At 38.6% G+C, this 23,129-nt stretch overlaps 1 protein-coding gene across 1 annotated transcript in view; it reads left to right on the top strand.

The window, feature by feature from the left end:
* The window catches only part of VWC2L (von Willebrand factor C domain containing 2 like), a 147,525-nt gene that overhangs the window by 105,409 nt on the left and 18,987 nt on the right, over window positions 1-23,129 (top strand). The gene's annotated exons all lie outside the window — the stretch shown is intronic.

Raw genomic sequence — 23,129 nt, forward strand, 5'->3', positions numbered from 1 at the left:
CTTCCAAATATACAAGAATACATATTTGTTTCACGTCTTCAGCCATAGAGACAACATGGAAAAGCTTGAGAGGCAAAAAGCACTTCTACCAAAGTCATTACTAGGTCCAGGTTTTGTTCCATTACAGTTTTATATTGTAATTATTAACCTTTTCTACAAATTGAGTTCATAGGGAAAGTGCAGAGTCATTTTCATTATTGAATTTGGGGGGGGTATCACCATAATGTCTGAGGGAGTCCAACAGTCATTGTGGTTTCTTTAATATATATCTCAGATCAATGGAATCATCAAATCATATATGTACATCTGTTAAAGTGATTCATGCTAAAGCTCAGATATATAATACTTTCATCCCTCACCTTCCATCAGGTGAGGGCCCAGCAGTTCCAGAAGGCTCCATCATAAAGTCACATAAATAAGTAGATTGAATAGCATCTGAAGTTTAAAAACATAAGCATCCTCCAAAGCTGGTTGTTCTTCAGATAGCAGTGGCAGCAGCCAAAATAGCAATAACCGTGTCAAAGTCATGAGAATTACTGTAGTTCAAAGAATAACTTTGCATGCAGGGAAGAAATGAAATCACTCTGTACTTAAGTCCCCATTTCCTTTGCAAAGTACTTCTAAAATGAATTTGTGCCAAGCAGGGCTCAAGCCAAAACTTCTTTCTCTCACAGCTCACCTTTTCTTAGTTAAAATGTACAAGTTATGACAGCACCACCATTTCACTGGCCTTGTGGCATATGAGCAACAAGGACAACCACCAAATATTCTGTGAGCAGGGCAAGTGAATGCCAAAAGCACAGGGGAGTTGAGATTGCTATTGAGTTCAGCTGTGAGCGATGGCGAGTCCTCATTTTCTAATATTAACTACTGATCCTCCATTTAGCCATTTGTTTACAATACACATGAGATAACATTTATCTCTGCTTCAATGCCAGAGCAGCTGGTCCTTTATTACAAACACAGTCTTAGCACTGATGAAGCTGGAAAGATGGTCAGATCTGGCAGTCACTCTCTCCTGACCCATTAGCTCACCTCTACCTGTGGAGTAAAGACAGGAGCACTAGAGAGAAGCACTGGAAGAGAATCAGATGTGGAACATTCAGGTACCAAGAGTATAAAGAGAAAGATTTGGGATTGAAATCAATTTCAGTAAATTATACATAACTTGTGCAGGTTCTGAAAATAAATTAGTGTCACAAGTACCTGGTTATATCTGTTTCTATCCCATAGGAGGTTAATGGTGTACATATGCATAAAATGTATGCATACTCATGAGTAAAGCTTGTTACTAACACAACATTAACATGGCAGCCATATAAAACAGAGGCCCAGAAGGCTCTAAATCATTGCTTCAACAGCCATAGTAACTTTGTATGTGTGTTCGTTAGCGGCATTGGTAATCATGATAGGCTAAAAATATGGAAATGAAAAATACAATAATGTCTACAATAGGGTTGGTTTAATACTGCCACCCACACAGCAATTTTAATGTTTCTTACATGTAGATTTCCATTTTCATTTTTTTAGGTGAATTTTATTGTGTTTTCACATTGATCATGCTACTTTCCAAAAGACTCAGTAAGATTGAAAAGGAAAGTGGTTATTCCCTGTGGACCTTCCAACCAACACTTCTACAAATCTTGAATTGTGTTGGGATCACAGAAAACATGAAAAATGCAAGCAGTGCAGCCAGCAGGCAGGCCCTACCTAACCAGTGCATATCTATAGGACTTCTGTGTGCAAACACATTCTGGTTATGTGGGGAATATGTCAGAACATTTTTTTTTTTCTGCTGAGGATGTGAAGAAATGCTGCCAAATAATTATTACTTGAAGGTAGCAAATGCCTTTTAGATCTAGTTATTTCCTTAGTATGCCATTCCTTCTTCCAAACGTATGGAGGTATGGGTCATCTGTTCTGGCACAGTGGGAAAATGTGAAAATAAAAGAAGCAATTTTGCATTTTCTCTGTGTTGGAATATTAGGTCTATTCCACAGGTAATCAACTTTGGTGTGAGTAAAATGTGCCATTTTTCAGGGAGGGTGAACTCATCAGTAGGCAGATGTCAAGCAAAGTTATTTCTTTCTTTTTTTTTTAAAATTTATTTCTGAGAGAGAGACAGCGTGAGCAGGGGAAGGTCAGAGAGAGAGGGAGACACAGAATCTGAAACAGGCTCCAGGCTCTGAGCTGGCTGTCAGCACAGAGCCTGATGCGGGTCTCGAACCCACGAACTGCGAGATCATGACCTGAGCCGAAGTCGGACGTTAACGACTGAGCCACCCAGGCGCCCCAGGCAAAGCTATATCTTGAGTCTCTGCGGAAGTGGGTTGCTTCGTATCAAAGCAGAGTCAGAGTTATAAGTGCCTCATGGGACACTACAACCAAAGTAATTCCTGACATTACCGACTGTCCAGGGGAGAACCCACACCAAAACAGAACTTTCAGTGGAAGCTACCAATGTCTTATTTTTTCTGATTGAAACAGAACAGGTTTGAATGCCAGGGGTTCAGGTTCCCAGAGTTATCTTAACTATCAGATTTAAAGGATGAGTGGAAATGAAAACTCTAGTAACACATCCAATTGCACTGTTATAGTATTTCCACTCACGCACTAATGTTATATTTCTGCAATCCACGGTCTTTCAACTTTCCTCCAAAAGGAGCTATCCCATAATACTTGCAATTCTCTGTAGGGTAAGACTAGGGGATGAAAATGAAATCTACTTCTTTAGGAATTTTCAGAAAGCATGGGTAACCTTGCAACGTGAAACCTTGATATCACGAAGTGCAAAGGGAGCCATGGAGACAAGAAACAGACCAGAAACTGACAAAAACCTGCTCTAGGACTTGACAGAAGCCACTTCTGATCACACTGAATGCCGCCACAGTGCCTGGTACAAGGTGGGGAAGCAGTAAATAGCTAGAAGTCATAGCAAGGGTAGTAATGTTAGGAGTGTCATCACCATTATTATTTCAGATTCCAAATGTAAAATCTGATAATAAACCTGATTTCTTGCTTTGCTCACATGGATATTACTGAGGTAAGAATGTGCTTTATTTGATAAGTGGTCTACGAAGAAAATAATAACTCACTGCACTGGAGCCACACTAAGAAACAGACACTACATATCTCCTTGAGTAGCCCTTCGCCTGACATGAATGATCAACCAACTTCCCATCTTTCCTTGCAACAGCTTAATATAACCTTTATGATTGTGTTGAAATGTCTTTTAAATATATTTCCACCCCTCTGGTGCCAGAATTAGGGGACTAGGAGAAAAGCTAACATCTCTTAATTTTTAGCTCCATGGTAATTTTGCAGGCTTTTACAAAACGATCAAGTTTCTTTGTGTGTTGCTGTGTGTTTTAAGTCACATGTTTATGAACATAAGAATCTGATAATGCCAACTTTATCTATTTGGTAGTTTCAACTGAATGGGAATGGGAGGTGAGGTGGGGAGCAATGGACAGCATTCTGGGTGTCATGAGCAGACTTATAACTTTCTCTCACCTGAATCTTTGCTAGATGTAACTGAGTGGGAGGAGCCCGAGCAACCCCATTAGCTCATGAGGCTGGGTTGAGGATACTGATGTGCTAGAGGGGTGGTACCCTGCTAGGCTGAGTCTGCATTCATTTTTGTGACCCACTTCCCCAAAACCCACTTTCTGTTACATATCCCAACTTCCAAAGGCACAGCTCCTTTTATAGAATGAAACCCAGGAAAGCCCACCCTCTACCAGTGAGCAGGATGAAAATTCAGCCTATATCCCTGTATCTGAATCATGGCTCTGCTCACAATTACCAGACAAACCACTTGACCTCACCATGCTCCAGTTTCTTTTGTGACTCAGAAACACAGCAATGTGCAAATCTACCTCATGGGATTATTTTGAACAGTAATTATAAATACATATATATGTGTTCATGGTATGTATGTATTTTGTGTGTGTGTGTGTGTCTGTGTGTGTAATGTATATATTAAAACACTTCAGCTTTATAACGTCCTCTAGCAATACTTAGAAACAAAAAGAACAACTGAATAGGCCTTCAGCTGTAATGCTCTGCTCTCCACACGAAGCTGCTAGTGTTAAAAAGCATGACTTAGAGCTGGTCTTCTCAGATCTCTACGCTTGGGCTCTGCCACTGACTTGCTGTAACTTCCACTTTGGATTCTCTCTGCCTCAGTATTCATCCTTAAAACAATCTCAAGTGATGAACTACTTGCATGGCTAAGGAGGGGGCGGGGGAAAAGAAAGTCAAGGGATTTAATATGTGTAATTGAAAAAAAAAAAAACCCGACAGGATCCATCCCTCAAATACACATTTGTTATTTCTATTCATATAAATGCAAATTCAGCCCAAGAGTAAAATCACATGGAATTCTCTGATTTAAGGCATTTGCCTAGTAATAGTCAAAGACATTTTTTCTGGTTTTAGCCAACCAAGTAAAGCACAGGAGGTTTTAGGGAATGCCTATAATGTTGCCCTCAATTATTTGTATATGGCTTATATAATTTAAATTGTTTGGGTTATCTCTGGATAACGGCAAGCAGAGTTTAGCCATAAACCTTCCAAGTAACCATGACTTCCTGAGCCCCTCTTCTAACAAATATTTCTAAACTGTTTTCCTTGACTCATTGCCAATAAAATGGATGGAACGCTTTCAATTCTCTCTTTTTCTTTCTTGGTCATAGCTTCAGAACCCTAGCGCTGCTTGATTCCCTTCAGTTGCAGATATTGGTGGCTGAAATCAAGGGCCAGGCCCCCGAAAAGTTTCACAGAGGGGACATACATAGGGCCAAATTGGACCCTCCGATTCACACCGTGTGTCTCTGAGATGTGTGGTAAGTGTCTGAGGTACTGATAATGCTGCAGCCAAGATGGTAAAATAGAGCCAACACATCACTCTCGCTGTACTGACAAGTCATGTAACATCCTAAAGCCAATCGTGCTGCAATGCATATTTCTCAGGTCAGCACCCTCCAGGGTGCTATGCATTTTAATTGCACATAGTGCAATTAAAATTTGGGATTTCAAAGAAATTATTGTATTCCTTGTTTCTAGGTCAGTGTCTAGGATCTCTGCATTCTTTGAGATAGAGTCTTAGGGACCATTTTCAAGTAACTTGCACTTGAACAGAAAGAAATACATCACCACCTATGAAGAAGCAAAGTGGGGGGAAAGATAATGTACAACTTAAGTCACTACACAACTCCAAGGGCCACTATTTAAATCAGATCTCAACATGAACAGCTCCCCCTGGAGGTGTGCAATAAAGAAATCCTGTAGAATCACAGATATCCTTAGGGAAAACTTTCTAAAGAAAAACGGACTCAAATATCTCCTAGGTTTAGGTTCTTCTGGTCTCTGGGTCTGACTTTTATGATCTTCAACAAGAAGGTTACTTACATGAGATCATCTCTAGTAATTAACTGTGCTCTTAAACTCTGAATTCTGAATCAAGCCCAATTAATAAGCATTAGGTTATAGGATCAATGCATATGTTTCCATCTTCCAAGCATTGTCTTTGTAACTAGTGCCGTATTAGTGAAAACAAAGACATTTCAAATGATCCTTCACTGTTTTAAAGTTGAAGGCAAGAAGTTGGCAAGAAGTAAAATACCTGGACTCCCTGACCAGTTTAGTTTCTTTCACAACTAATAATAATACTGCATAGAAATTAAAGACAGAATGGAATCGTAAGAAAAGGAAAGTTCCACTGAAGCAACATAGGCAGTATTTCAAAAATGTTTTAGGAGGTTTGTTTCCCCCAAGCTGGATACATATCTCTGAGCTAAATAATGAGGTCTGCTTTAAATCAAACAGAAAAAAACCAATATCCTTGATTTGGTGTAGTGAGATCTAGATCTAGATATATAAAATACTATGTACTTTACATCATTTTCTCTAGCTTTTGCATGCTACCACCCAAACTATTAATTATTTAATTATTAAGTTCTATATACTGTCATTTGATTTATAAAATGACATTGTAGTAGATATACTGAAGATACATTTTTTTGTGAAATTTCCTATGCCCCTGTATACTTCCCTGGTCTAAGATTTTCTTACTGCATATGGTACCACACCCCTGAGTCGAAAATCCCTTGTACTGACACTCCTATTGAAATGTGAGCTGAGCTTGGCTTCCTGATAGGAAACACCAGATTCATTACATTCAAACAGACTTTGTATCCACTTTAAAGACTATAATCCAAGTGGCACTATGACTGCTTATCAACCATGAGCTTTTGTTTTAGGAATATAAACAGAAGGGTAATTCTTAAAAATGTGCAAGTAATCCCAATTTCAACCATTAGATATTGGGCTGACAGCCTAATTCAGGCTGGATATAGCTACACCGTATTGAGCTCAATTAGATAAATGGAGTTTTACAACAGAAGTCAAAGAAATCATAATAGAAATTCAAACACAAGATACAAAATACACATACACACACACACACACACACACACACACACACACACACAATGTTCTGTACTTGGGGACAACCAAGAGAGAAGACACAGGGCTTTGCCCTTACAAAGTGAATAATATATTCTTTTCCAAAAGAGAATGGACATAAATTACCCCAGTCTCTCAGGCCTTCTATCCAATGCTAAGCTTTGCCTTGAACAATCCTTCTGGTATATCCATTTACATATCCTATATTGGTACAAGGAAGGAGATGTGTTTCTAACTATATTCTCATCTGTCCATTATTATACTACATGAGTACCATGAAGACTGGTTTTTGTTCACCTTGGAGTCTCAATGGCTAGCATATTGCATAACAGATTGTAAATATTCATTAAATATTTGGTGGATTATTGAATGAAAGCGTTCTTTTTTTTTTTTTTTTTCTTATTTATTGAGTATCTGACTCAGGTCCTTTCTGGAATATAGTAGCAGTAGATAATGTGTATATAAATTGTAGTGCAATTTCAATTCAAGATCATCATTTAGGATGAGAGAAAAGCTTAGATGGCCTTGAATTCAGTTTTTAAACTAAGAGTCCTTTCTGTGTTCCCCATGATCACCATGAGGAGGAGTGAACTTCATGGCATTGGCTACTTCCTGTAGCGTTTGTGTACTTTTCAGCAAGCTAAGAGATTGCCTCCTCTAGGCCAATACCTACTTAATACACAATGGGAAATTTCATATTTTGGCAATTTGTAGTTGAAGCTCAAAAACTAAACTTTTGTGAGTTAAAGTGGGGGGGATGAAGATTTATCATGTATGTCTATTAGAGAAAAATATATATATTTTTTTGCTAACAAAATTATTAGCATTGTTGTTATGATCCTGCAAAGGTGTTTTACCCTGACTGCCTCTGGAGAGAATTTTCTAAACATTTGTATCTAATGTCTTCACTCTATGCTTAAAACTCCCCAAATGCCTTCAGCATAAAGTTCAGATTCATAGTATGATTTGCAAAAGGCTTTATCTGGTCCATGCTTATTCTGCAAGCTCATGCCCCAGCACTATTGCCTACAGTAACCACCACTGCTCCCAAGTAAGTCTGTAATACTTGAAGTTCCCAAATATACATTTCATTTTTCTTCCTCTTATCCTCTCTGTATGAAAATGACTCTCCCCCACCCTACAAGCTTTTATCCTGTGTGTGTGCACGTGTGTACATCGACACACACACACACTTCACCAAGCTAATCTCTATTTCTCTTTTTAATTAGTTCAGGGATCATTTTTCCAAAACTACAAATCCTCACTCATCCCTCCTTCCCATAAACTAGATTGAGTAACCCTCTTAGATAAACTCTGCATGATCACAACTCATTTGTCTGTTCATCCCACCACCTCCCTTCCCCAAGAGTCTATACGATCATGGAAGGCAGGGCCTAAGTCAATGCCTTTGGATTGTTATCACCCAGCCTAATACTTATTATAGTCAAAACTCAATAAAAATTAATTGAATACATGAACAAATATGCCCATGTCTTTATTTGTTTATACTTCCAAAAGATTCTCCATAGATTTCTTATTAAAATCATTAATCCAATGAATAAACCCAAACTAAGCAATCAAAGATAAGCAGATTGCTTCCAAATAGGTTGGTAGTAAACTGTTTGTTGTGAGCTTGCTGTACACAAGATTTTGAACTCAACACTGAGCAAATATGTACATCATCATGCCTCCAAGCAATTTTCTCCTTCTCCAGGCTCCTCTTTGGGACATGTGGATTCTTATTTCCATTTTTCACAAGAGTACTATAGGAGATGGAATGTTTTTGCTTAGAAATGGATTATGAGAAAACATCACAAAGAGATCAACAAATATCCCAATGTCTGCAAGGCACTGACAGACAAAATAAGAGACTGAGAAATAGTATTCTTTGACAACTGTGAAATGTCTCTTCATAAACTATCAATTCACTCACATACTTGGGAATTGTTACCACTCTAGAAAATTATCGCTTTGATTAGATGTACCCATGGGCAACCTCCTACACTGTAAAGGGGAATACAGTTGGCTACTTGTAGGAGTAAAGAAACAGTGAGAAGCTCAGCCTATTTTATGCAAGTTAATGACTACTACTATGTTACAAATATCTCTAGTTCAGTCAATTCAACAAAAATGTGTTGAGCAAGTAATTCTATGGCTTCAAGTGCTATGGGAAACAATGTACCCTAAAAATATTCTGAATAAACTTTTTTTTTTTATCGGGTGACTATTGCAAGGTAAAGTTAAATAAAAATGCAAACAGATCCTTAGAGTTCATTATTTACTCAGTACATATAATTTAGTGTAACAGTGCATTTTTACTTCAAGAAAGATATCGAAATGAGAGGTTTTATTTACCTTCTCCCAAGTACATTTATAAGATATTTTACTTCCCACTTTCTTAATTTTGATACTTTGATTTGTCAACTTTGAGTTACTTAAGAGCCAGAAGTGGTTAACTGAGTGACTTCAGAGTCACTTCCGTAAAAATCTTTAGTTCTGTTATTTAAGAGAGGAATTAGCTGTCTGGCCCATTTGCACAACTCACATTAAAATTTCCAATTGGGAAAACCCCTCATAATTTCTAAACTGAGCACTTTTAAATTGCATCTATAGATCTTCCTTGCATGAATGGATATCTGGCTTCATATCTAGTGATGCTTGCTGCAATGCCTCCTAATAAAATTAAGCAACTATACAATCAAATGTTTTAAAAGGCAGTATGATGGTGCTCTCTTTGGATGCCACATTGTCTCTGATTTGTTTGGGGACTACTGTGCTTGACTAAGAATGATAACAAATACTTGATAACATTGCAAAGGAAATGTAAATCAACTCAGAGGAGCAACAAAGCATAACCCAGTTGGCATCAAGGGAAATTATTTATTCCCTAAATATGTTCAATTCAATTGCAGAAAAGTTTAGAAAATTGTTTTGGTTACCCTTAACAAAATCCCATTCCTCTTTCTAAAATCTGCCCCATTCAAAATGCAAATGCAAAAAAATAAAAATAAAAATAATAAAATAAAATAAAATGAGATCTCAGAAAAAAGTGCAAATGCAAAATAAGCTGCTGCAATTAGCTCACCGTTAGTAAAGTTGTCACCACTAGCTGAAATTCTTGTGCGCACCTTGTACTAATTAGGGGAAAAGATCAATGAGAATGGAAGAAATCTTTTAGTTCCATTACTGTCTGACTACTTATTATCTTGAGCCATTAAATGGAGAAACTACAATTTCCATAGTTATCCACAAACATTGTAAGTGAACACCATTGTCCTGACCTTGTTTAGTGACTGATCTAAGCTGGAGGTTTGGCTTTGTACTCTATAATCCCTTGATACACTGCTGCTTTCTGATGAGCAACTTGTAATTATATTCATAAAATTTTACAGCTAGTATTTTAACAAAGATACTAACTTTCTTCAAACAGATTGTTTTATCTTCCTTTAAAATAAATTATAACTTTTGGGGGGCCTGGGTGGTTGGTTAAGCCTCTGACTTCAGCTCAGGTCATGATCTCATGGTCCGTGGGTTCAGGTCCTATTTGGGTTCTGGGCTGACAGCTCAGAGCCCGGAGCCTGCTTTGGATTCTGTGTCTCCCTTTGTCTCTGCCTTTCCCCCATTCACATTCTGTCTCTTTCTCAAAAATAAACAAACATTAAAATTTCTTAAATGTAAATTATAACTTTGAAGCATCTCTGATATTGGAAAATACAATGTAGTACACAATTTAACTAAAACAATTTAAATTTTACCTCTAAAATGATTTTTTAAAGTAAAAATTAAGGCTTATTTTGATCTTGAGTATATATTTCTTTTATTTTTTACTTTTTTAAAGTTTATTTATTTAGTTTGAAAGAGAGAGAACACAAGCAAGATAAGGACAGAGAGAGGGATGAAAGAATCCCAAGCAGGCTCCACACTCTCAGCACAGAGCCCAATGCAGGGCTTGAACCAAAAACCATGAGATCATGAACTGAGCCAAAATCAAGAGTCAGACACTCATCCAACTAGGCTACTCAGGTACCCCTTTGAGTATATATTTCTTAATGCTATGTGGGACTTGTTTGTGTATTTTGCATTGGTAAAATTCGTGGAAAACTAAAAAAATATCAGATATATTATTTAAAGGAATAAGGTATAAAATTTGGAAACTACCACCTCTACTCATCCTTCTCAAGAAAGCCTACTTGGAATTAAGTATCACCCTGGAAGTGATGATATCTGTTTGGTGGGAGGCCCATGTAAAATAGGGGATGATCTCTAATGCTTATTGAATAGAACCCATATCTCAAGCATAACACAGAAGACCTTTGTATTGGAAACATTAGTTGAAAAAGAGAGTCAAAAAGAACATAATAGTTTACCCCATCCAAAACAATATTTAACAGGCATTTAGTAAGGTCTTTATGTGCATTATCTCTTAAATCTTCACAATTACCTATGAGCAGAATACCCATTGAACAACTGAGGACACTGAAGATAGGGGAAGGGAGATAACTTGGCCAAGATCTTATAGGTAGTAAACTCTGGAGCCAGATCCAAACCCAAGCTCTGTGGTTCCTGGACCCCCACTGGGAACCATTGTACAATGCTGTGTAAAGATAAAACACTATCTTTTCCCAGAGGAGATGGTATCTTCTTCTATATAGTGCGTATATATTGGAAAGTTGGTGTCTTTAACTCTTGTGTATAATCAGCATCATCTGTGCCTGGATGCAAGACATTTGCTTTGAGAGTTCCATGCTTTTCAGTGCTAATAACACTAAATTCTCACTATAATTTATATGAGAACACAGACTACATCCTAATGAGAGGAACCCCAGGGACATTAATTTGCTACCTCAGAAATGTGTGGTAGAAGACAGGTTTTCTTCTAAAATGCCTATCAACTGTAAACAATACACTGAAAAGCAAAAGGAGATCGACTTGGGATAGATTTTTATGATGACGTCACATGAGCGCTCAGCAGTATCGAATACTCTCTCCTGCACTGAATAGTGACCAGATGGGACCAAAGCCTTTCTTCAGATAACATATTGAAACAAGCCAATAAAGCTGTACCCCATTTATTTCACTTTCTTTTAACCCTTAGTGTCTCAAAAAATTGGCTTTTCCTACCCCTTACAAGGGGGACTTTGTTTTGTTTTGTTTCTTGAAACAGGCTAGTTAGACAATACTTGAATGGGATAAAATCACAAAAAAATTGATACTTCAGTAAAATCGAGCATGTTTTGTTCAGACCAACTCCTGGAACACTTTAGCACAAAGTGGTGGACTGCTGTGTAAGATAACTCCCTGGGCTGGGTCATCAAGCAATGTGTCCTTTGTTCTGCCATCACTTGTCAAGGTATTTGGCTCTTCATGGAGTTTATTCCTTATCCCTTTCAATTCCCTCATTTTGTTTCCAGTTTTGGTCCCACCCTAACAGGCAAACAGCAACAACAAATTGTCCCTTCTGTGTCTTCTACTTGTTAATTTCTCTAGTGACATTTAGTTATTCCCACATCAGGCTGAACGACTGGGCATATGTCCTTTTGCTAATCTGAGGGCTCCAGATCCCATCCTCACTACAGCTGCCTCGTGGTTCCACGTAATCTTGATTCACTTATTATCACGCTTCCTGACATAGAACAGGAACCCAGACAACATGTGTTCAAGAAATGATTGGATGAACTTGAGGTTTATAATAGCAGATGAGCATGGGAAGAACTTTCTGGGTAGTGCCTGGATAAAACTGGCAGCATGGATGTCGGTGAAGGACTTGAGCTTTGGGGTAGTGCAGTCTTCATTTTTGCAACCCTCTCTACCACACATTAGTGGAGGCAAGCCCCTCAACCCCACCAAATGTTTGTTTCTCCATCTCAGAAACTGGAACAATTAGCATGTTCCACACACTCAGCTCTGTCCTGACCCCAAGCAAATACACAGTAATAATGTTTTCTTGTAATTTTTTTTGGGGGGGGGGTAGTAGGCAGCTAATGTATTTATCCTCACAATATGGAAATTCTAATATGCGTCACTGAATTTGATGTATTCTGGACAAATTTTAGAATAGTATTAGAGGTCTGGGAAAAAGTAAGCACTGTTTATTCTTTTTTTTTTTTTTTCCTGAGGTAAAAGAGTTAAATCTAATTCAGAATAATAATAAACAGCCACCAGAAGGGAAGTTCAGCTGCTGAGAAGCTAGGTAGTTGTTTTATTTTGCTCAGGTGGAAGAGGTCATTTATTATGGGGCAGTGTTGGCTCCCTGGGTGAACATAATGCCAATGACAGTCTGTCTGGCTTTAACGGCTTCCCCTCATTTAGGTGGCTCCTGTGTTAGATTATTAAGAGAGTCCCATTAGCTTGTCCTTGTGTGCAGTGTGGTAAAATCTGGGGAAAACAAGCTGTGACCACTGGGGATGCTTTGCATCTGATCATTTATACATAACCCACCAAGCTTCCAGGCAGCCTAGAAAATTAGGTAAACACCTCCCAGATCTACCAGGATCACTGGCCTTCTCAGGTGTCGGATCCGGCAGCTGTTGTGACTGCCTGGGGACCTGCATCACCAATTGCTTTTCTATCCTCCATGCTTGCCGCATCAGTGAGCAATCATTGCTGCTGACAAGATTTTGATGGTCTTAACATAGAGGTGGGAGCAACGTTGAAGTGACTGAAAACTCCTGCTGCTGCCTGGCTCAGATTGACCCTGACATCTTTCAGAATTGTGCAGTTAATGCAAGATGCAGATGCTTGTGTGAGAGCTGCCAAGGCCAAGAGAGTTTCTATTTTAGCCAGTGTCCGCCATGCAGTGACAGGGGTGCCCTGGGCAAGTGAAAATCGCCACAGGCACCAGTCAAAACAAGCTCCCTGCATCTTATTATCACCCTAGTGTGCCTCTCCTATGCCCTTTTCAGTCTTTCAAACCTTTATCCCCTCTGCCTTTTCCCACTCCAGGCATGGATTTATCCCAGGGATGATTACAACTAATGGCTATACAATTTTTGTATACTTTTATCCAAGACATATTTACATAAGCCTTCCCATTCCCAAAACATGCCCAATTTAGAAGTAACGTGCCAACTCAAGGTTCATTTGTTCAGCAAAAATTTATTGCACCCCTACCCTGCATTAGTCTGTCATTGTGTCATGCCAGTGAGTTTCTTTGCCAGTTTCTGATCATTTTTGTTGAAAAAGTTAAATCCTTGTTTTTATTAAATAGTTTATTGTCAAGTTGGTTTCCATATAACACCCAGTGCTCATCCCAACGAGTGCCCTCCTCCATGCCCATCACCCCTCTGCCCCTCTCCTCCACCCCCATCAGCCCTCAGTTTGTTCTCAGCATTTAAGAGTCTCTCATGGTTTGCCTCCCTCTCTCTCCCCAATTATTTTCCCCCTTCTTCTCCCCCACGGTCCTCTGTTAAGTTCCTCCTAATCCACCTATATGTTCAAATATATGGTATCTGTCCTTCTCTGCCTGACTTATTTCACTCAGCATAACACCCTCCACTTCCATCCATGTTGCTACACATGGCCAATACTCATTGCCATGTATTATTCCATTGTATAAATATACCACATCTTCTTGATCCATTCCTCAGTTGATGGACACTCAGGCTCTTTCCATGTTTTGGCTATTGTTGAGAGTGCTGCTATGAACATTGGGGTACATGTGCTCCTATGCATCAGCATTTCTGTATCCCTTGGGTAAATTCCTAGCAGTGCTGTTGGGTCATAGGGGAGTTCTACTGTTAATTTTTTGAGGAACCTCCATACTGTTTTCTAGAGTGGCTGCACCATTTTACATTCCCACGAAGAGTGTAGGAGGGTGCCCGTTTCTCCACATCCTCACGAGCATCTAAAGTCTCCTGTTTGTTCATTGTAGCCACTCTGACCAGCGTGAGGTGGTATCTCCGTGTGGTTTTGATTTGTATTTCCCTGATGATGAGGGACACTGAGCATCATTTCATGTGTCTGTTGGCCATCTGGATGTCCTAATCATGGAATGAATGTCTTGTACCTAAGAGAATGTAGTACCCTGTTTTTATCTATCTGGCAGATATTCAGTAGCAATGGTGATCTAGTGACAGCAACTCTCTTAGGTTAATATGAAAAGTTGACTTTCAGGTTGGAATATAAAAAGAACCTTCCTGTCCAGATACACTCCCCACATTCCTCCAGAACTCCTACAAAGGTTGAACAGAAATTATTCCATTCAGACATTTTCTCACATAACTTTCAGCCCAGCCAAACTAATTCATTTTTGAGGCTTCTCAGTTCTCCAGGGAGTGTTTTTCTTTAAATTTGTTTGGTTTATCTCCATAAAATTTACCTATAACAAGAGTAATTTTTTATATGGGTATGGCTCAACTTAATAAAATTATAGAAAAAAAGCTATTTCTTCATCACAACTTTAAAAATGATTATCTGGCTAACCTAATCAATATCAGGTGTCTCCCTTCACATCTCATAAACAGATTTTTTTCAAAGATAGCTATAGAATACAGTAGCCAAGAAAAAGTATTGGTCTTTTTCAGAGCACTTTCCAAAAATACAAACTATGTTGTATTTGCTCCCAGAAAGCTTACAGATTAGTCATCCTCTAGCAGAATATGCTGACCAAAGAAAGCAAGGGAAATAAAAGAGAGGAAAATGAAGATGGCTGACAAGGTCTCTCCACTTGATTGAATAAACAAGGAAATTTCAAATAGTGTCCTACATGCCCTCTTTTAGCCAAACTGGTTTGGCTGATTCTAAAGTGCTAAATGGTTCCTACAGGGCATTAAGAAGTCTGGGCTTTCAGCCAGATCTGCCAAATGGCTTCACTTTCACTGTGTTGTTGGGTAAGGGGAAAACCTAGTCGTTACGGTGCACCCAGAAGTGTGGTTATTTGCCAATATTGTGACTATGATAAGAATGCCACAGTGCTCTACCAATTATAGGAATATCTTCTCACTTATTTTACTTGGTAATCCTGCAACCCAAAGAGGACAAAAATATAGGAATGATATTGCTATTCCTGTCTAAAAATAAGGACTTAAAATTCAGAAAGATCATGGAGCTGGAAAAACACAACTTGCTTATAATTGCAAGTCCATTGCATTGCGCTTGTCAAAGGGTTTAGGGGAGGGACTCCAGGAATGGACAACCAAAGACTAGTATTCAGAATATTTGGGGGTATATATCTCTATAGGCAGAGAGAGGTATCCTCAGAGTTGCTATTACATTTTTTAGCTAGAACCCAGTGATGTGAGAAGATCTGATTTTGTAAAGGCTTTAAGAAGGTGGTAACTGGCCACCAGCAAGTAGCCATTTGGAGCTGCTGACCCAAACAGGTTGACACAGCCCTTCTCTTTAGCCCTCTGTGACTTAGTTCTCTGGTAACCTCCCCCATACACCTGGCTGTATTTCCCAGAACATTCCAGTCTAATAAGGCTGGTGCATTTGATATTCCCTGATACTACACTCCATCTTCATGGTAGGGTAAAGATTCTTGAGCCAAGATGTAGTAACTAAGCACGTGATTGAACAGTGGTGAACAATGTATAGGATTTGGAATTAAGCTCCAACAAGTCTCTTAACCTCTCAGAGTTCCAATTTTTGGGTCTATAATGGGGGCATTATTATACTCTTTGCAAATCTGCTGAGAAGAATACAAAATGTTAATGGACTAATCTTTTATCCTGTGCTTAGGCATTATTATAAGGCATTACTATTATGAGGTATTATTATTATCCCTTGCCCTATAGCAACTCTCTCAGGTGAGTCCTAATCATGTTTCCATTATGCAGATGAGAAAATTACAGCATCAAGGACTTAAGTAACTTGACCAAATGTCCACCCACAGCTAGTAAGTAGCAAAAATGAGATTCAAACACAGGTTCCCAAATTCATCATGTTATTATGCTGGTTTCCAATCATCCTGATTTTTTACGTATTCCATGCCACTTAAACTGCAAAATCTTTTGTGTTTGTTACTTTGGAGAGCAGGATCTAAACTGTCGTATCTCTAGAAATGCACCACTAAATCCATCTTCCAGAAATTATAGGATAATTGCTATGAAAAGTATAGGATGCATGTAGAACTTTGAAGAATTATAGATGTTAAAAGCAAAGCGGTAAAAATAGTCATTCTAGAGAGTTGGATTTCCTGTAGCAAAAGCATTTTTTAAAGATTAAATAGAAAAAAAAATCTACCAGGACTTTAGGAGCACCAGCATGAGCTATATCTGTGTGCACTTTCACTTTGAAAACTGTTGTTATTAATTGCTCATCTTTGTTATCTATGCCACCATGGTGAATAACAACCCTATCCAAGCTGCTGGTAGAAAATATAGAATGATCCAGGGCTGTTGCCTTTTAGATTAATGACAAATAATTTTTAAACCAGTATAAAGCAACACATGGTCATTGTAAATGATGTGTTTTAAGCAAGACATCATTTTTGTTTAAAGCTATCTGTGACAGTTACGGTAAGTCTAAATAAATATGTAGCATCTTACGTGAAACAAAAAGTAATAGGTTTTAAACCTGAAGAAAAGCATTGATGTCTCCCCTGGAAAAAAAATTGTCTCTGACAATTTCATAAGATTTTTCATTGATTCCAAGCAAACGGAAAATACAGTTTTAACAACCTTTCTTTGTGGGATTCTCAGGGAAATCAAGAAATTCCATGAACCTTCTAGGTGACTCTTCCAAGAATCTGACTACAAAGACAACTATGATATCGCATTGATCATCACTATGTTATTTAAAGAAATGGCTGATTTTACTTACTCCCACACCCTAAGGGAAAATAAAATCCATGAAATCATTTCATTATTCAGCATCAACTGGTTCAAACTTTTATACTGGGTCTAACAAAAATAACTAATGGATGCTCACCAAAAATAATTCAGTTCCTGAAAGGTGTTTCTACATCCACCCTCCTGTCATTTCCTTCTCCAACCCTGTTGACTAACTTCTTGCTCTAATTTTCAATCCCATGCCAGAATATGTGTATTAGCATGCTTGGGGATAAGGGAGGGGGGTGATTTCTATAAACAAGGGAGAACGAGCCTAGCATAGCTCTAGGAAATTAACTGCTCCTAAAACAGTCTAGTAAGTGAAATCTAAATGATTTCTACTTCCTCTTGTGTTGGGTCTTTCATTTCCGTTACTAAGCAGTAAGAAGAAATTGCTGTGCTACTTGGCACAAAGCTGCTAAGATGTATAAAACCTTAGTTTGATTACCATATGTTCATTGTGTTAATTTTCTTTCAGCCAAATGCTCCCTAGATCTTCTCTCCTGTCTCTTTTTAGCTTCTCCTAGATCTTGAATTCTAATGTTTTCCTTCCTTTCTCAATAATGCTCTAGTGGGGAGCATGCAAAAGCTCTGTTTTATTCTAGAAATGGCCACAGTAGGAGTAATATTGCACTTCTATGCGGCAGTAGTCCTCATTGCCAGTGACTGTTAAATTTCATAAAAGTGAAGTATAATGTTCTTAGTCAGGCCAAGTAATTATTGCAAATATCTGATTTTTTTAGATTATTTTTTGAGAGAGATCACAAGCAGGGAAGAGGCAGGGAAAGGATGAGAGAGAGAATCTCAAGCTGGTTCAGTGCCATCAGCGAATGCAGGGATCAAACTCACCAACTGTGAGATCACAACCTGAGCAGAAAACAAGAATTGCATGCTTAACTGACTGAGCCACCCGGGCACCCTGCAAATATCTGATTTTTGACAACAGAAAAATGCAGGCATTGGTTAAAAAACTTGTCATATGATTTATATTATGTTTCCATATTTGAAATGAATATCATTCTTCCATCCTTGAAGTTCTAATTTTTGTAAGCATCATATTTAGCAAACACCAAGAACACTGAATGTTACAAACCATGAAAGTGGCTGAGTGAGAACCATCTAACTCAACCAATGAGAACCCTTCTCACTCAGCCACTCCCATGATTTGTAACATTCAGTGTTCTTGGTGTTGATAGAGTTGGCGTGTTCAAGTGATTTTGTACCAAAACCAAGTGTCACAGAGGGAATCCCAAGGAAGAAGACACCCAAATTTTAATACCAGAGGCCAAAATCTACTTTTAAGTGTACTGTTGAATGAACATCATAATTATTTACTAAATTCCTACTACACATTACCCTGAGTGCCTTTGTGGTGTTGAAAGCCCAGCATGGAAATGTTGTGTACATAAACGTCCTTCTATGCCAGATTCCATAATAGAGATATAGGACACAGTGCTCTGTGGGGGTGGGGAGGATGGTCAGCTCAAACTGGTAGCATTTTGTTAATCAGGATCCAAAGTTCCCCTTGAATGCCACCATATGTACAACAACAGGCTGGGGGCTTGAGTAAATTCTAGTAGAACACTTGGGTTATATCTCCAAGCTTTTGTGTTTGCGCCCTTCTAAAATCCTTGAACTGACACCAGAACTAAAGCAAAGATGACTAGAAGCCAGGGTTGAACAAAACAGATACGTGGAAATGCATACAGCCCAGAGTGGGCTGGAGAAAGTTTTACACATACAATTGAGGGCAAGGTAAAATTTACTAGAGCTGAAAGCATAGAACACATTCAAACACTTTTTATCAAGTGGTCTGTGATTGCTAACACCTGTGTTCCTGGAGCTCTTTAAAAATAAATGCTGGCCTCAATATTAAGGATACTAAAGGGTAGAAGATCAGCTGGGCAGCTGCCACTGAAGACCATCATAAGAACTAAATCAGCAAAATTCTATCTGGTTTTCTCCCTTATAATGGGGCTCAATTATTAAAGCGTCCAGGTGCATTCAATGTCACAGATACATAAAAGTACAGAGATGCCATGGGAAGCAAGTAAGTGAAGCCCACTGTCTAGTACCTGAGTTTCAATGAAGAAGAGTCTTGCCAAGATCTCATTCATTCTTAGTTCAGTATGACCCTTTTCCCATACTAAGAGGTAGAAGCAAAGCAGTTTGTTCTGCAAAAGCACAGCACGTAGTATACAGTAAACACTAAGCCGAGTCCATTGAGTGAATCCATGAAAACATGAAGACTCTCCTCTATGCATGAGAGTTGATTTCTTCCAGCTTCTTTCATTGATTTAGGATTCACACTGAATTACACCAGTTAATGTGAATTCTGCTTTCTTCAAATGTCTTCTCAACTTGGAGGCAATGCCAATGCAATTCCAGGGTTCACTAAATCTACAAAAATCATATGACTCATGGATGTTTCTCTCTCTGGGGCCCTTTGCCAGTAGTACACTAGCAGAGTGATTAGTTACTCATACTACTCAGAATTCTTGTTAATTCTGCGGAGTCATGAGACTCACTATCGTTCCTTGCATTATGGGAGTTCCACCACTGCCTTGACAACACAAGGCGTCCAGTTTACAAGCGTAAAACATTTACACAATTAAAAATAAAATTTATGCCAATATTCTCCAGGATCTGCGTGGGCATTAAAAAAATCTGCATGTTGGCAGAGATGATATTCTTTTGATTTCTGAAGATGAACACTGCAAGCCAAGACTTACAATTTATAAATAAATTTTTGTGTTTTCCCTCCAGGGTGTAAATATTCTAAAATGCTGCCTACAAATTCAAATCTGAGCAGGGAATTCAATCAAATCCAGTGAATCAAGGTGCTGATCTGATAGCACTGAAGGAGTCTCTCTCTTTTTTAAAATATAAGCATAAAGCAGCTAAGGGCAGACCACAAATGGGCCAGTTGAATCCAACCAGGTTGTTAACATAGATAATTTATCAGTTGGCTACCATGATAACAATCAGCTTAAGGTGAGGAACTTGTCTGACCTTCTGTGTTTAGGCTTGACCAAATCTTTAACCCTCCAGAGATTCTTTTTAAGAGCACTAATAACAGCATAGTTTGAAATTCTTTTAAAATCCACTGAAGAAACTCTACTTTATGTCTAAAATTACTCTTCCTGCTTTAGCATCATCTACAAGTCGACTCAAGGGGTGGTTTCACTTTCCTATCATTTTTATAACAAATTACCCCAAAGTTACAGTCTTAAACAACAATCATATATTCCTGTACAGCTCTAGAGGCCAGAAGACTAAATTCAAGATGATGGCTGGACCATACTGTTTTCCTTCTGGAGGCTTCAGGAGAGATTCTGTTTCCTTGCACACCCTAGCTTCTGGAAGCCAGTGGTGTTGGTAAATCATGACTCCCTTCTCTCATCACTGCAACCTCTTGCTTCTTTCATCACGTCTTCCACTGACTTTTATTCTCTTACCCTGCTCTCATAAGGAGACCTGTGACTACACGGGGCTCACGTGGAGAATCCAGGATAGTCTCCCCATCTCAAAACTCTTAATCACATCTGGAAACTGCCTTTGACCATATAAGGTAACATATTCACAGCCTCCAGGGAGTAGGATTTGGACACTGCAGGGAGTCCATTATTTAAGCTACCCCAGGTGGTACCCCAAAAAGGACATAAAAAAAATACCTCTACATATTTAGGACATTATTTCCCCCCAGTAAAGTGTTGGAGAATCATAGATGAAAGGAAGCAATTAGGACAACATTAAGTTATGCTGATGCAGCAAACAAGCTGTATTAAGGAATTGGTGCAGCCATATAGTTATGTAATAGAAAATTGAAGTCTGTGTAGAATTAGAGGCTACATTTCTTGGCCCTTCCTTCTAAATTCCTATGCTTAACTTCCTTGATGCCCCTGTCATTGCCCTCTCTAGATGCCTCTTCTAAGGCTCAGAGAAAAACACTGACTGGATCAAAGACTTTGCCTCTTAATATTTTTTACGATCAAAGACTTTGCCTCTTAATATTTTTTACGACCACTCTGCAAACTTTCTGATGCAAAGAAGGGACAAAGGCAGATAGGCAAATGTTTAAAAAGTGCCTAACTCAGTGTTTAGAACTGGGTTTGCTTGAAAATCCATGTGTGAAATGCAAGTACTGCACAATTCTCTTTATTGCTCAAATGCTCCAGAAAGTACAGTCCCTAGGGCTGTGCTCTGCCATTTGGAATGAAAATGAGCATCATATGAAAACTTGGGTGTATCTAAAGGTCAGTGGAATTTCAACCAGATGTTTTTCTTCCCCACCACAGACTTGGCAGTAGGAGTAGTTTATAAATTCCACTTGGGGAAATAAATGTAAATATTTTTAATAACATGTTTCCATTTCCACCTTGGCTCTTCTTTAAAGTTCAAAACACAGTCTCACTTTCTTTTTTTTCTAATGTACTCAACCAACATTTATTACAATACAGTATTTTAAAATATCTTAAATTGAACTCATCAGTTCCCAATCTCCACACCTTACCTTTCCCTCCCCCTCTTGACTGAACCTTATTTCCTCTCTGTCCATCTTCAGAGATAGCATTACTTCTGTGATCCAATCCAGAAACCAGGGATAAGCTACATGCTCCTTCCTCTGCTTCATCGCCTACATCCACAGTCATTAAGTCCCATAATGTATTAAATGAGGTTTTTCCTATTCAGACCAGAAGCTATGTCTTGTTTCAAAACTCTTGTGGCTCACCTGGACAATCACAATAGTTCTGTAACTCACACTCTAACTTCTCATTTTACACGCCTTTACTCAGTCCTCTGCCCACTAGACAGACTGAGCTTTCAGAAATGTCAATATCATGTCACTTCCCTACTTTGAAACTTTTTAGCGGCTCCCCATTCTGGAGGTTAAAAGTACAAACATCTAATTTTTATTCAAAACACCTTCCACCATCTTCCACCAGCCCTCTCTATAGTATTAACTTTCTGGCCCTCCCACCCCATTCCTGAACCCTGTGACTTGGCTACAAAACCTCCTCCTTGCCGAACACTGCAACAAAATTTAGCAAGGCAGCTCCCACTACTCAAGATTTTATAATCTTTTAGAAGGGATAAAACTGTTCAACTATGTTAAAAAAAAATATATATATATATATAGTTTAATAGTGTCATAAGGGAGGAACAAAGTGCTTTGAGGTTCAAGTTAAAGAAAGAACATTTTGGTGGGGAAGAATCAGTGTAGCATTTATAACATACTTTGAGTATAAATTTCATAAATGGTTATAAAAAAATAAAAGGCATTCAAGACAGGAAAGAACGTCATTCTGATCTTCTAAAATCCTCAGCCAGATTTTACAAGTCTACTTATTTCCATTTAAAGAACTGAGAAGCTATAGTAGATTTCATAATGAGGAAGCTGTCATAGTAGGCAGTTTAAGTATCTGGAACAGCCTCAGACTCTGATTTGGGTAGGTAGGGGCAGGGAGAGAACACAGACTGCCTTAGAGGGGTTGTTTGTAAAACATACAAATGAAAAACTGTGCAGTGGGAAGCAGCTACTGTTGCTGGCAGTGTAATATTTCTCATTTCTATCCATGACTATGATGGACTCCCAATTCCTTCCAATCTATCAGTTCCCATGGATTTTTATTGATTTCTCTTTCCAACCTAGACCTTATGGTTCATTAATTCACCCTCTTTCCTGTCGACTTCCACCTGCCTTGTAAAATCCCAAACACCATCAACCTAAGTGTCTGCCTTCTCTAATACCAGCTCTGGGCTGGCAGACACATTCACACATTCAGTTGCATACCACAATAGACCCCAGCGTTTCCTTCTCAATCAAGCTTTTCATGCTACCCATTCAGACCTTAAGAAGGTACTCTCTTGGACCACATGCCCCCGTTCACC

The sequence above is a fragment of the Crocuta crocuta genome, unplaced genomic scaffold (genome assembly GCF_008692635.1).
Source record: "Crocuta crocuta isolate KB4526 unplaced genomic scaffold, BGI_CrCroc_1.0 scaffold229, whole genome shotgun sequence".
In the NCBI taxonomy this organism is placed as follows: Eukaryota; Metazoa; Chordata; class Mammalia; order Carnivora; family Hyaenidae; genus Crocuta; species Crocuta crocuta.